The sequence below is a fragment of the Zootermopsis nevadensis genome, unplaced genomic scaffold, assembly GCF_977971745.1.
Source record: "Zootermopsis nevadensis isolate Lab colony 2312 unplaced genomic scaffold, Znev_1.0 Znev_ptg000024l, whole genome shotgun sequence".
In the NCBI taxonomy this organism is placed as follows: Eukaryota; Metazoa; Arthropoda; class Insecta; order Blattodea; family Termopsidae; genus Zootermopsis; species Zootermopsis nevadensis.
The window spans coordinates 10,846,924-10,863,534 of record NW_028259156.1 but is presented as its reverse complement, the minus strand read 5'-3'; the positions used below and the strand labels follow the sequence as shown (position 1 = coordinate 10,863,534).

Below are 16,611 nucleotides of genomic sequence, written 5' to 3'. Positions count from 1 at the left end.
GTGAAAGAAATTCCATAGTGAGGGTCGTAATAATTTGCGCTTTTAAAAAAATATATTATCAAGGTGATCATATTACGAAGGAAGTTGATAAATGAATACAACATTTAGTCGGAAAGCGTAAACGTAGATGGGAAGAAAACATTCATCTGGAACCTTTAAGCAAAGAGAGAGTTGTCATGTTAACTTAATTTAAGTGGGTTATTGTAGGGTCCAATAGCTTGAACGTATGAACGTGGGAATGAAACGTTGCGTTAAATAAAAGATCGCGAATTTTTTCATAAGCTGAGAGACTGAGCATCTCTAGAAGAACGATGATCCGTGGGTTCAGTTATATTCCAAACTTAAGTAAACTCTTTTTTGCAATGTGTTGAGTTACTTCAGTGTAATTTCCTCCCCATGTCAGACTTAGCCTAGCCTAGTAACGTGGATATTCTAAAAAACTTTGGTTCTCTTTTGTTTCAGGTGAGCACATGATACTAGATGTACAATTAAGATGGAATTTTCAGTCGGTGTTCTTTCATTATAGAAACGGTGAGTTGAGATCAAACGATACATTAATTGCTGGCCTTGTGAATGGCTCGTCTGTATACGGATTAGTTTGCAAAGTAACAGATCAAACACAGCATATTAAAAATTTGGAACATAGACCAAACTTAAAAATAACCTGCCTCGTGTTAGTGGCATTTCCTTCATGAGTAACATCGCAGCCAAGATAAATTTTATAAACTGAGAGTCGCTGAGCTGGTCAAAGAGATACTCGTCTTTTATGAAACATAAAGTTTCATTACAGTGTTAACAATATTCCGAATTGGCCAAGTGCGTGGCTATATACACACAGGCAAATGAAAGCGTTCGTCTATACAGGTGCTTTGTTCAAATATAATATACTGATAAGAACTTAACCGAGTTGCTTATTCAGTATGACAGTCTTATGAACATACATACTCGTTGACAAAAACATATTGTACCGAAAGTGTGAAAGGACGTGACGTCACAAATTGTCTCTGGTATTTCCCCGCTGTCTACAAGCATAGTTCTTGCTTTATATATTGAACGGCTGTGAAGAACCAGCAGTGCGCATAGATTGTTTTACGCATTATAAAACCGGATAGAATGAGCAGCGGACGTTTATCGTCATGGGCACTACAAAGGACCAGTTGTGGTCATCTTCAAACACACCAGATACGGAGAGACGGAAACGTCTCTTCAGAGTATTTGAGACTATAACCAATGTTTTGTCTGTCTATTAAATATCCGTTGTAAGATAGTGTAAAAATGTACTCCACCTTTAAGTATTATGTAGAAATTAATTGAAATAATGCATTAGTTTTTATGTTCATTCAGATCCAAAACATTTTAAACAAGTCTCATTTTATATGCATTGGTTCGTATTACTTATACGAAATGTAATGCAACTGTTCAGTTCGACGGGGCAGTGAATAAAGCGTAATTGTGACGCACTTTTGTCGTTATTACTTAATTCTGTGAAATGTTTTGGAAATGAATACATGAGAAGCAAAATTAAATGTGGTCAGCGTTTCTGATATTTAATATTATGGAGGATTTGAATTTGTAATATTAACTATCATGAACCCAGACCACAATTAATGAATATTTTCATTTGTTCACTTACACAGCCCTACCACATACAATTACATAATAGCGATTTATATTAAATGTGTGTTCATTCTTCTGTGCCAGATTACGGAGCAAAATTTTAGTGCAAAAATTGAACAAACATCGGTTTAAGCTACGACCAAAGTCAAGTTCTTGGATACTATAGAGTTTAATAATAATAATAATAATTCAAGAAAGTGTGTTACCACTCACTTTGTACTCTTATAAATTCCTAAAGACTAAACATAAAAATTTGTAATTTTACATTTCATTTGTGTTTCAATAAACCTGATCTCTCAAAGTAAGGTTAAAACAAAGATCAGAATGTATGAGACCAAAGTGATTCGAGGAATATGAGGTAATAGAAGAAATAAGTAATGTAATAATATAAAAATGTATTAATATTATGATTTACTATGGAATTAAAATCACGATTATTAATATGAACTTGACATGTCGATTAGCGTCTGTTTAGTTTTAAAGATGCTGGGACACCGTATCGCAGCCATCTTCATTGAGAAGTGAGGAACTTATCTTAAAGTCGAAGGTGATAAATTCCACCTAAACTTTGGTATCAACCTACAAGATTGCACAACAAAAAATACCACAATCGAAATTTAGTTTACGAAAATATGAAACGGATTTAACTGGCAGTCAAAAGTGTGTATTGAAGAAGTGATCATGGTGGTACATAAGAGAGATTTTTGTGATAATATCCGTACATTTTCGAATTTCAAAAGACGAATTAATAGTGTAGTTAATCGCTGTCAGTATATTGTGACTCTAATTATAGGCCAGGAATTAATTGTAAGTAGGACAGGGTTCCATACGAAATGTAAGGGAATAACAAAATTCACTAGAAAGGTGTGCATCTGAAGAATGCACACTTTTAGCTCGCGACACGTCACCAACTTTATGACATTCGCTTTATCTTCCTAAATCTTCGCAGAGTTCCATCTCCTGCACATATTTTTCCGTCCTTCCGTGGAGCATAATGTTGCTCAGAACTTGGAATAAGGCTTCTCTTCCTCTTGTTAGTTTATGACCGATGAATATTGCAACTTCTCCAAGCCATGAATCTTAGCTCAGGCGACTAGAACAGTCTGTAACAGCTCGGGCGGGGTGAGGGGTTGTGTGGGGTGTTTTGTGGTGATAAATTTAACCTTTCCACCCACAAACCCTTTCACCTCGGTAAGACGCTCAGTTCTATAATTTTACGTTACTCTTTCTTCTCTTATGGCTTATTGTGTGTCCAGGTTTTAAATTGTAAAACACGTATTTGGTTAAATCTGTTGTGCGATGCTAAGCGTTGACAATGAGAACACAGAGTAAAGACCACGCTCACTTACTAAGACATCAGAAAAACAATTCTGCATGGGTAGTGACGTAACCAAACGTAGATGCGCGTACATTACTTGTAGTTATAGAAAGAGCTATAGAACTGGCGTAGATTCCAGATAATATTAATTTGTGGTTCAGAATTAAGAAAATCAGCTATACTTCAACAGGTTATTTACCTGAAGCGCGTAATATGGACTGCAAAATAGGCCTGTGAAGAGAAGAGAAATGTGAAAATAGTCGAGAACAAATAACTTTTTGGATTATTATGTTCTTCTTCTCGATTTGTGGGGCCTTGTAGACGCGTAGGTAGATACTCTGCAGACGGAGTCAGTATGTTTCTCGGAAACGTTTACATCTTCCTGAGAGTCTGCACTGCGCAAAACCCAGGAGTACGTCATCGTCCTCACAGCCGTGAAAACTTCAAATCTCGCAATATGGGACATTGACTTTTTTAATAGCTCCTACAATTTCTTACTGAAAGTTTAAAGGCAGTAGGGTAGTGCTCAATGCTTCGAGCTCTGCTGGAAGACTGTATCTTACGGTCTCTTCTAATTACAGGTTCTAGAACCATTACATTTTACTATCCATGGAGTTCGCTGACGTCAGGAGTGATACATGTTTCTCAACACGGCAATGCAATAGGCTTCCTTTATGTAGAAGTGACCAGTTAATGAGGACTGGACAATTGTCCAACACGCGCCTTGGGGCAGGGTTCCTGTTACATCATTATTCTGACTCTAGCACGTTGCCTGTCAATATTAATGACCCGATGCCCGAGCACATTGATTCTTGCAGCTTTGTGACTTCCCAGTGCTGTTTTCCCCACTACTGCCTGGGCTATACATAATAACATTATATAATTTAACTGTATACACCGCTTTCTGCTAACCATAGTAATATCGCTGTAAACCGCGCTGTCATATATTCCGCAGTGCACAGTACATTGAAAACAGTGATGTGAACTAATAACACATTCAATAAAATCTTCTCGAGCAATCAGCCACGTTAACTGGTTACAGTAGTAAACCGACATTTCCTATGTACTTCCGAGGATCTAGTCACATCAGAACCCTGAAGATGGGGACAGAGTTTGTTCCCGAAACGTCGGTTTACTACGGTAACCAGTTAACGCGGCTGATTGCCCGAGAAGATTTTATTGATTGTATTCACCGCGAAAGTCTCAAATCCTATATGAATAACACATTGTTTTGAAAAAGGGTTTACTTTCCAGTCAGTGATTGCTAACGATTCTCAATAAATTAATCATATAAAACCAGAAAAAGAAAAATATATTGACGAGTGTTTTCCAGCATGGGTTTTTGCAAGTTATTTTTTTCAGATTTAGGTTTTGCCATTTTGCATAAATTATGCTTGTTAATGTTTATTTAATGCAAATTGAAATGTCACATTGCAAGCAAACCTCGATTTTTAAAGATTAATTTCAGCAGGAATATCGTATTGCGTAGTTGTAGTTTGATGATAAACGTTAAGCTTTACCAAACATTCATATACAATCAGGTTCCAGATCAGGGAGGATTAGATTGGCGAGGAGAATTACAAACATTAGGGAGATAATAAATGCATGGGAACGTCAGTCAGAAAACATTAAGGAAATATTTTACTTCGGAAACCTAGATGTACATGGGAATATTATATTAAAATAGGTCTTACAGAAATAGGTCATGAGGATTTGGACTGGATTAAACTGGCAGAGTACAGTCAAGTGGCAGTTATATGTAAATTTAGCAATGAAATTTCGGGTTCTATTTCATATTTTGACAGGCTGAGCGACAATAAGCTTCTGAAGAAGGGCTGTTCTACATGCAGTTAATTGTAATGACAGCAGGTCACTGGAAGACGGGAATAAAGCCAAACCCGAAACACTGTATTGAACATACCTTAGACCACGGACAGTTTCCTACATAATTGCCTTGTAATGGGGGTTGCATGAGAGTTGAAAGCACAGTCGTTCGCCGCGGGCTGTTTCTAATTGCCAGGTTGCTCTTGTTATTGCAGCTAACCCCTACGCTAATGCTGGATGCGTGTTTCTCGGATGCATATTACAGTGTCATAACAAAACGCCCCTTAAATATCAGCAGGCCACTACTAACAGGATTGCTTCCTAACCGCCCCATAAGATCAGTCAACTACTAGAATCCCGTGCACCTGTGCTCAGGATTTAAAACACGTAAGATCTTCAACAGTACCCATAGACTAAAGGATTCTTGCGTCATTTAATGACACTATTTCAACTGCAGATGTTATGTTGGGAAGATTATAAGTAATTTGTTTCAGACCCTAATCTTCAGATTACAGACACTGACTGTTTGTTCTGTGATGATTTTTAATACCTGTTACAGATTTGGGGATGATGTACACAGTAATTTTTATTCCCTTATGTACTTCTCCTTCTTCCTCTTCTTCATCATATTCTTTCTCTTGTTCATATCCACTTTCACCTTCTTTTTTAAATTTTTCTGAATCTGACAGTCGTTCCTTAAGGGGCTGAAAGGTTTGTGAGCGATTCACAAGTAAGAATCAGGAAAGAGGTGTCCTCGCATAAATCGAGGTATCATCATTGCATTTTGGTGGACAGACTGAAAAAATCACGAAGAATAAGGAGATAGCGCGCTACCCTACTGACTTTCAAACTTTGGTGCTACTGCTTTGTATGCGTACCGGAGTTACAGGCTGGCTGCATCCGGTACCTTCACTCCTGACATCTCTCTCCCTGACCTAGAAGAGAGGTCACGCCATGTCTTTCCCGGAAAGAATCTAGTTTACGTGATTTATGACCCAAAGTAGAGGCTCTTTTGACTGTTATTGGTACGTCTCAGCTCTGTAACTTGATAACTGATACAAGACATTTCAACTAGTACGACATCTACTTTTCCTTGCCTCTATCTTTATGGACCGACTGATTCTTGTACTTTTTCTGCGTGTGTTTATACGATAACACTACTTTGGCATTTTAATTTAAACCCTTATCCAAGGACGTTGAAAGTATGGCTTGAATCTTTTTTTTAATTATTGTGTCATTTCCCCCCACAGTAGGTGAAGTTTTCAGGTGTTGGTGTGAGGTATTTTGGGCAAAAATGGAAATTACATTAATCATTTTACTCAGTTACTTCTTATTGCAGATTACTTACAGAATAACCCATGTTTGTCATGTGTGAGTTTTGCGTCGAGACCAAAATTGAAGCTGTCTTCAGCGATATTGTGCTGTCTAGTCTCGAAGATATTGACCGACATTTCTTATGGTCTTACTGTCTCCATCTTTGAGGTTGTTGCATATTTGAAGGTCCTGACCGTTACTGTAGATAGACTAAGAAAAACCACGAAAACTTTATTCAGGAGTGCATTAATCAGGACTATATTTGATCCAGATATATTTAAAATACAAGTCTGGATCGATATCGTTGCAGGGAATATGTCAATCAGGTATTTAGGTAAATTAGTGATGTTACTTGATTTGTAGATGATAAGAGTTTTGTTTTGCGTTTAGCTGCTGTCAAGATATTGAATACATTTCGCATTGTACGACCATTTGCTTATTTTCTTGGGTCGATCTGACCGTATGGAAGCGAAAATTGAGTATTGACATGCCGCATCTGACACACTGGGGTCGAAAGAGATGACTTCCAATGCTCCTCCCACTCCACATTCAACAAGCCATCTCTCAGAATTGAAAGTGGCTTTAATTCTTTAGTGGCAACATAAGTACATTTTGTGATGTGACATTGGCAACGATGCCACAGGAAAGCAAGCACTTTCTTCTCATCTTGTCTCTTCCATCATATTTTCGGAAATGAAGAGCATCAACGGGGTCTCTATTCGTCTTGGACCTTCCAAAACGCTGGGTTCGAGGGACAATGATGGTTTTTGTTACGCTGTGCAAGTAGAAGCCTTGTGATAGACTGATGCCCCGTTAAAGGACTCCTAATATAAATAATAATTGTACATTCATACCAGACGAACGATGTAAGTATTGAACCGAAAACAGTTAAACAGTAATAATAGATTTATAGGTCTAAGTAGACAATAAACTACTCATCTTTCGGTGTTTCAGAATTAATCCTGAGTTAAAACAGGTCAGAGGGCGTAATGAATGAAAACTAAAAAAGTATGACCGTAATAATTGCACAAGGAAGAAACTAAGAAAGAATAATGCATTAGATACTGAGAAGTTAAATTGGCATTTGCTTGTAATCCTAAACTTTCCTATGCCTCTTTTCGTCTTGAAAAATGCATTTGTATTATTTTAACTGTGTTGTTTTCTTAAATGCTATAAATGTTGTCTTCATTGGAACTTAAATTCATTTCCCATCAATGTGCATGTAATTTGCACATTGATTTTTATTTCTTCATTAATTACTTAAGATTAAATCTTATTTCGGTATATTTTATGCATTTTTTTGCTTTTATTATATGAAGGAAATTCTTAGTAAGGTGGTTAAATCTGTCTGTTGCACCGTAAATTCAGATTTCGATTAAGTTGGAGGAGGTCGAGGAAGGTTTGGTGTGCACAGTAAAAGTTGTAAAAATGGTGAATATTTTATAGATCACTTATAACTCTCACCATACACAGAGATGAATGAGAGCGGATATTTGTACTTTAACATGTCGCTAATTAGCCTCCCTTCAAGTGAGGAAACAAGAAAAACAACAAAGCTGTGGGTTGGGTTGATCCGTTCCACAATTGCGGGACACAGACGAGGAACTGCCATGGCATAACCTTATTAGTGGGGCACTGGAACTTTAATGGAGTGTCCGAGTTACCGACCTCCATGCTGAATTCATTAAACCCTTGTCATCAGACTTCACACAGTTACTAATTGCCTCCTGTCTTGTTCTTAGCCTATTATGAAAACCAAGAACGTCATCAAAGACCACGCGTAAGGAACATCAAGGATTTGAACTATTTTCAAACTCCTGCTTAGGACATGAGAATATGTCAATGCAAAAATGGCATGAAGAGGAAGTTTCACAATTTGTACTCTTCACGATACAGGCTTAATCATAAGGATCGAATGAAAAAAATTAGATGGGTTGATTTGGAAAATGCATAGGTGTAAAAGCTTTTAATCGGAAATCTTGAAATTAGAACACTACTTAAGAAATGTAGGCTTAGTTTTGAGGATAATATTAAAATTCATCTTAAGATACATGAAATGTGAAATATATTCAAGAGATCCAGGACATGGGCCAAGGTGGTCTCTTGCGACTGTAGTAAGGAACATTTAGGTCCCATAAAAAGTGGTGAATTTCTTGACCAGCAAAGCAGTTTTAGCTTATAAAGAGGGACTTTTCTTTATGGAGTTTGTCTACTATGTTTAGTAATGGTCGCCCGTTTTATTTAAAGACGGTGCCGTTTTAAGTTTTCTCATACGATTTGTGAACTTTTTAACGCCACCTAGCGTTATATGTCACTATAATAGCTCGTGTCTGATATAAGACTATAAAACTGACTATTTTCTAATAAACTGTCATATATTCTAACAGGATCATAAAAAATATATATACTGGTGTTTCGTACATTTCACGCTGCTATTTGTATGGCACTGTACCTTAATAAATGTCTCATATATTTATGATACTGTTTCGTTTGCCTGAACACTCATGGGAACGCGCCCCACACTGCATGGACCTACCATTTCCGTGTTGTATCAAGCCTCTCGCTGCCTGCAACTTTACTACGTTCAAAAGCAAGCGCAGACTTCCAAGCAAACAGTTTTTGCAGCCACGTGTTTTAAGTTCTAACTATTTGATTAATACGAATAAAAGTTTTCTTATTTAACTTAACTTTCTTGTAGTAGTGCACAACTCGGGGAAGAGAAAACAACCAAAATTATAAAAACAACAGCTCAAAATCTTGTAACTTTTCATATATTACTTTTATAATACCATAGAGGAAAGGTAAACAAACTTTTCATTACGGACGATAAAAAAATTGGGCATTTCTTTGCTTTATCGTTGTTAGAAAGACACATTGTAAAGTAAAACAAATCAGTATTACAGATAATTAAGCACATGAATATATCATCTATACTGAAATAAAGTCGCTAGTTTGTCCAAATACATTAATATTTCATTTAGATTAATTTTCGTTCTTTTATGAATTGCTTAGGGAAAATGCATTTCTTCCTTATTTGTCTTACATGCATATGAGAGTACTCTATTTGCTATTTTTTGTTCAATAATTGCATATATTTGTTGTTTTGTTGATCTCTGTTCTATACAATTATTCTGAATTATTTGCATTGTCTTACTTAAACTGCTTATCGAAGTTTTATGTGATGAATACAACATTCAACACAGGAGGGGACAAACCATAAATGGAGGATAGTATTAAAATGGATCCTAAAGAAGTATGATATTAGAGCATAAACTGGTTTCAAGTGGCTGAGGATACAGAGTAGCGGAAGGCTCTTGATAACTTAGAAACTAATCTACTGGTTCACTAAATGGCGAGGGATATCTTACCAGCTGAGCGATAATCAGCTTCTGAAAGGACTCTGCTCCATGGAGTTACTTAGGCTGGAAGGGGGAATATTAACGTCACATGAATTTTAATATGGCGAGGGGAGTGCTTTATAGAAGGAAAGTGGGCGAAAAATTTACTTTATGCAGCGGTTTCTAAGAGAATGAGTTGTATGTATATAGAGCCAGAACGCCATTATAAACACTCGCATTCCCCCTCCAAGTAGACATTGTAGCTCACAAAAAGCGTGTGCCGAATGGGCTTGAAGAAACTGAGAATTGGGGTGAACTGACTCTGAGATGGGTTTCTCCCTGCGGGTTGGTCACAGACCCCATTGTTCACCTTCAGTAATGCGAATGCAAACCGTGTTACTAAGAGGAACAGCCACATCACGGCTTGCGTGGTTTGACTGGCAGTCTCTCAACTGAACCTAAATCCCCAACCAAACGAAGCGAATTGAAGTGAACGCAAACGCAAATCGATTCAATTTTGGGGTCGCGAGACCGGAGATGGGTTGTTAAAGTAGAATAGAGAGAAATAGCGGAGAGGGGATTGGTGCATGGGTGAAGGGGGCAGGGAGGGGGTCCAACTTTTATAATGCAGAACTCTTTTGTGGCGACCTAAAAAGGGAGAGAATGTGTTCACTTGATAACTGCATGGGCTTCATGTACTATTTAACGAAGCTTTCATCCCGCGAGGTCGACAGATAATGGCAGTAGAGTCCTGTGTGTTTTTGTCGTGTCTGCATCGGAATCAAAAAGCCTTGTTCATGCAGATCTGTAGCTGTGTGTGCTTTATGCGATACCACTCCAAGATTATCAGAACCCTCGTATCAGAACAAACCACGCACATCGGCAAGAAGTCTGCTGCAGTTCTATAAAAAGCCATGCATTTTGAGCTCTTGTATTCAAGTTTTATGACAACTTTTAGTGACATTACTGACTGTGGAGTGTTTAATATTGTAAATTTTGGTAATAATAATAACAATAATATACTAATATAAATTTAATTCCTTTGCTAGAGAGTTTACCAACAACAAAGAGCCTATGAAGAAAAATAGTAACAAATATATAGGTCTGCATTAAACTATAAATAAAACTAAATTAAATACATTACAATAAATATAAGCACTCTCTCGTATAGAAAGTATCCTCAAATTAAATATCGATTTTACTAAAAATGTCCAAAAATTGGCATTGTTCATTTTCAGCAGCGACGCACTACACAGTTTTAAAATATAAGATTCTCTTATTTGTCTTGCTGGCACACGTTAACTAACAGTGTCCATGTTGAAATAGCAATTTATTTTGCTCTTGGCGACACTAATAACAAATAAAGCATCGAGATGTCGCCTGGAAAAAATAAAAACTTAAAAAACCTCCTACTCTGTAAGTACGAGGCGCGTCCACAAAGTAAGTTTCCCACTCGTCCCACAGCTAGCAAACCTTATATTGCGCGAAGCGACTGTGCGTACGTGATAGAGCAATGACGTAGCATGGCGCATGCACTAACGGCACTTCCCGCGTTCTCACAGTAGCATCGTTGCAGCTGTTGAAGATGGAGGTTCTTATTCCAGCTCCCGCCGACTGTGAAGTGCGGTCAGTGATAACGCTAGGCCGCACACGGCTAGACGGACAGCAAGTCTCCTGCAGGATTTCAGCTGGGAGGTGCTTAATCATTCACCCTACAGCCCGGACCTAGCTCCCAGTGATTTCCATCTTTTCCTACACCTCAAGAAATTCCTGTCCGGTCAGCGTCAGCGTTTTGAGAATGACAGAGAGGCGGAGATGGTTGTCACACAGTGGTTCCAATCCCAGGCGGCAGACTTCTACGACACAGGTATTCAAAAGTTGGTCCCACGGTATGACAAATGTCTCAATTCCGGTGGCGAATATGTTGAAAAATAGCTGGACACTTGCTGTATCTGTTGCAATAAATATTTCCATGAAATTGTGTTTTGTTTCTGTAAACGGCCCCAGGGAAACTTACTTTGTGGACGAGCCTCGTACATGGAATAATGTCAAAGTTAATAATCCTTCGTGTGCATGTACATGAAGTTTTGTGTTCAGTAACATTCGAGAACGTACGTAGCCTTTCCTAGCAATCCAGTGCTTGAGAAATGTTTGCATCTGAGAAGCATGAAATGTCAGTTTGAACGAATGTAGTCTGTTAACCGATTGTATTTACATTCGGTCAAGAAAGGTGCACATAATATTCATATACGACGTCGATCTTCGTGAATGGCCTGCCGAATCTTCGTAACATTTTCGGGCGTTGTGCTCGAAGATGGTCGTCCAGAACGCTCGTCATCATCGACAGAGGTTCGGCCATTTTTAAAACGTGAATGCCACACAAAAGTTTGTGCACGACCCATTGCGCACTCCCCAAATGCTTGCTTTAGCATTTCATAGGCTTCCGTAGCCGTTTTGGCGAGTGTTTGGCAAAATTTGATGCACACGCCATTCCGAAATCGCAGGAGGGTCGGTGTAATGCACTACCAAAACGCCCGTAACTAAGAAACAAATGCTAATTCGATGATGCCGGCTGGCACACTGATTCACTATGAATGTAGGCCGCACCCCCTAAAGGCAGAAGCTCGTACTACATCCGGTTCGCCCGCTATTGACACAGTCTTGAAACTTTCCGATCGCACCTCGTAGTTACTATGTACTTATTCTCATTATAGAATTTGCTTTTCGGAAATTATCTTACAAATTTTTAAGTTCAACTTTAGCAAAGAAAGTTTCTTCAGTATAAAACTGCAACAGAAGGGAGTGGTAAATTACGGCGCTGTTTACCGCTCTCTATGTCATATAACAATCGAAGAGAAGTCAAAGAGATTGGATTGTAAAGCGGGAAACTAGTGCAAAGAGAAGAAGGAAGATTCAGACAACTGAAATGAATTCCCTTCTGATCACATTTTCACAAAGGTTTAACTAAGTAAATAGGCTCTAAGCCAAAAGACGACGGGACAAATACTACGAGGAGCTGAATGTGGCGTTGAAACCATTACGACAATTTACAACACAGTCAATTATGAAAGAGATTCGAACAAATTTCGTTGTTATGTTGGTTGGAAATCTGGTGTGAAAGTATTGGAAGGTACGAGGGATGTATTTTTCATCAATCGTGCGATAGGTCTTACTTTCATATCAGACCGTTAAACCATGTCTTAGTATATCTTAAGACGAATTTAGAGTCGGAGGTAATTCGTAAAGGAGTTAGAATCGAAGAAGCAAAATTTTGTGTCGAAATAAAGAATAAAAAATTACTGGTCTTTTGTTGATTTCGTGAATTAGTAAAGTGGAGAAGAACCAGTTAATTGGTTCAAAATGGATACAGACACACTATTATAACATATTTTTTGTTACATACAAAATAAGTAGATTAGGATAAAGAGATCTTGGTCAAATCCGAGACAATTCTTATGATAAAACATTATGGCTACTTTCGTACTTGTCTATAGTTATCGTGTGAAACGAGTGGGCGGAATTTCAGAGCACTGAATTACCGAATTCTAATTTGCAGTACAGAGAGTCTGAAATTGTATCGTATTGGCAAGTCTCTAAAGGTTTTCATGCACAATACAGAATGAGTGGTGGGTACACAAAATATTAACCATGTTTAATTGCGTATCGGATACTAGCAATTTGCGTAATTTGTATATTTAAAAGAGTAATCTCTGGAGTTTCGATAACTGTGTCATTGTATTCCACACGAATTTATTAACTATGGGCTACTGGGATACCAAACCAAAAAGGAAGAAATAAATATACATGCGCAGTTTAAAACAAACGTAATGAACTGTAACTCTAAACAGTAAATAAACTGCAGTTCATATTGCATAACAGAAATACTCGAAGCTGTATATTTTCATCATTCTAATTTCGCGGTTAAAATCGTACATTTTTCTTACGATTTCTTTCTCATAAATTATAAGCTTTTTAAATGATGCACCAGGATGCGCCTGGAATCTGTAATTACGAGTATATTAACTTCCTGACAAGTCAATAGTTGTTCAGCCAGTCAACGGATTCCCCGGCTTTTATAGAAGTCACAAGCTCTTTGCATTTGTCTATAAGAGCTCGCCACTGGTCCTTGTACACGATCTAAATACATTCCATATTTAGTTCGTTCGATTAAAACATGCCGAAAGGATTCAAGTGAGTTAGACCTGAAGGTAAAATTGCCTTCAAAATGAAGTAAGGAAAATTAAACACGTGATAAAATTCGTTTTATGGAAGTGCCGTATGTGTTTTATCCGAACTTTTGAAGTGCTTAAAAATTATCATCACTACTACGTAAAATATAAATCTTCCTAAAAACATTTCCATATAAACAAAAATTTAAGGAAAAATTACGTCTGTCTCCTGGTATGTTATCTATTGTTTGATTAACTTGGCAACAGTAGATTTGTATCTACAGTAAATGAACACGAAGGCCTTCGACATAGCAAAGAAAGTGTTTTTGTTTTTGTTTCTTTAGAATACGTTCACTTTGTTGGAGTAAACTTTTCATATTTTTTTCCTGTGTCCTACTTATAATCAGCTGAGAACGAATGTAAATTGATGTTTTTCTTATGAACGTAATGAAAATTGTATTGAAGTTTTTCAAGGAGATATTTTGTCTTCATTTACGGATATCTTGATGGCATGCATTACAGTACACCCCAGTTCTGCACATATTTAAAAAAAGTACTGCCCTAATAATGATCTTCATCCTACACAGATTCCTGTCGTACCAGTTGCCTCCATCTCCTTGCCTCGTGCCATTTATCTCTTGCCCATTGTCCAATGCCTGTTGTTACTTCAGCTGGATCACGTAATGTTACATGAGAATTTACGTCTCTTACACCCCCCAATTCTATTGGTCCTTGTTTGTTGTATTGTGATAATATACCTGTTTATATTCAGTATACAATGGGCTTTTGATTCGCCAGAGAAATGTACATTCCAAGAAAAATACTAATACAATATTCCTTTATGTTTCACACAGTATATTTTCATGTGATCTGTTTTCCTAAAATACACGTGCCTAAACATTATATGACGTATAAAGCCGCAGACGACCTAGAAAGGAGTACAATACATGTAGTTGATCATTTCGTATCGTAATTGGTCTTTATGTTGACTTATTGCAGATAGTAATCAAAATGTTGATCAAATAGCAAAGGAATTAACAACATGTAAGGTTGTCTGTCTTAAATTACTTTCCTAAATCTACACAATAACCTAATCTCAGAAGAGGATACTGCCTTTCCGTGGAAGACGTAATAGTAATCACAGTGCACTACGTGGAATAAAAAGGCCACGTATCAAAGTCAAGAAATATGGCATTGGGCTAGGCGAAGATAAAACCATGGGAACAGAATTTAAATGTAGGCTATCAGTCTTCCTAATTCCGGGTTGAGGAACAGTGTTGCTCGATGTGTTAACATCTGAAATAACATAAATATTTTTTTTTTGTTAAAAGGTTGGTTTATGTACCATGTACCCTTTTCTTTTCCATGCATCTAATTTAGACGCTGTCCTTTTATAAATTCCAACATAGACGTAAAGACACCGAGATCTGCTTTACGTAGAAAGCCATCGCATTTAATTCTTCTGGTTGGACGAAAATATAAAAATTCGTCACCCGACGGAAAATAATAATTACAACACTTATTATGTTAACAATTCAAAATTATATTTGATCAGTTTTGTCTTTACAGTCTCTTTAAATAGAATGAAGTTCGAGTTTCTCGAAAGCACAGAGTTTCATTTGACCGATAACGATTGCACTAAGTTCATAGACAACTTAATTGTAGATGTGTTCGCCATGTTCCACGTTTTATCCAAATCCGAAGAGCTTTCTGACATGAAACGCGCTATCAGCTGGACAGATAAGAATAATCTTCTTATAAGGCGCTCGCAATGCAGTGCAAAATCACACATTAACATTTTAGCAGGGCTAGACTAAACTGAATACTATGATTTTTGAGAATTTACAATAAAATATACAAAGTAATGAAATCATCATTAACACCGCTGTAGGCCTAAATGGATTGAATGTCTACAAAGGAGCAGTGCCCAGAAGTAGTAGAATAGGATGAGATTATATTACACGGGTGCAGATTATAAACAAAACAGTGAAGTTGGGCCTTGTAGCAGGCAATAAATTGTGAAACCAGTGAAACGTGAATTAATAAAAACACAGAATATTTAAAGCACAAACCACATGAAATGAGAACGAACACGAATCAAAATCGGATTGTACAGAGTGGAAAGGCTTATTTTTAGTCATGTGTATATATTTTAACACACAAACTGACCCCGACGGTCGGATGAGAGAATTATTGATTGGTTCCTCCATGGGTCAGGGTCGTGACATATAGTCCCCATGAAAGGACACGTGATACGGTAAACCGGTAATGTTTAACGTCCCATAATCACCATAACAGCCCCTTTAAAAAGCTTCAAGTTCTGTACCATAGTGTGTCTTGGTTTCTTCTTCGTTCTTAACAACAAAACCTGCATTTCATTTAACATAATTTTGATTACTTACAGCTTCGTATATTTTATTTTCACTCTTTATAAGTATTCACCTTATCGAGAAATTATTTGTTGTTATCAAACAAAATGATTTATTACCGTTATCATGACGTTCCGCCTTTGGTGCCAGTCTCAGGAAATTTAAGTCTAATTCACATCTTCAGAACGTATTCAAAGTAAATTTTAATATTATCTTCACATCGACGTCTTCTCTTCCAGGAGGTCTCTTGCCAGTAAAGTTTCCCAAACCATCCCAGCCATCATTTTAACACTGTAACAATTTTAAACACTGCCCTTGAATTTATATCTTAGTGATCTCAATCGATTATTTACTAGGCTATATATGTAAGAGTCATTTAAATAATATTCTTTAATCGACGCGTAGGTCATCCAGGTGATATCTGTCCGTCGAGATTTCCCAATAAAAATTTTCTTCTCAAATTTCTTCTTTCAATTATATGTTGTGACGCTCGGGGAAGTTAATATCAGGATGCAGTCTGTATTTGTGTTGACAACTGACTGCCTCCCTAAAGTTCAGTTCCGAAATCTTCTATCCAGAACATTTTCTGCTAGAAGTTTCGTTAGGAGTGAAGGATGGACGTACATACAAATGGGGCCTATCTTGGCCGAGACGCCACACTT

At 37.3% G+C, this 16,611-nt stretch overlaps 1 protein-coding gene across 9 annotated transcripts in view; it reads left to right on the top strand.

Annotated features, from left to right (window-relative positions):
• The window catches only part of LOC110831950 (acetylcholinesterase), a 322,930-nt gene that overhangs the window by 173,260 nt on the left and 133,059 nt on the right, over window positions 1-16,611 (top strand). The window contains exon 1 of one of the 9 annotated variants that reach the window (XM_087355403.1): window positions 513-531. The exons of the other annotated variants lie outside the window; for them this stretch is intronic. The gene's annotated coding sequence lies outside the window, so the exon portion shown is untranslated. Of the gene's footprint in view, window positions 1-512; window positions 532-16,611 lie in introns of those variants that run through there. 9 annotated transcript variants of the gene reach the window in all.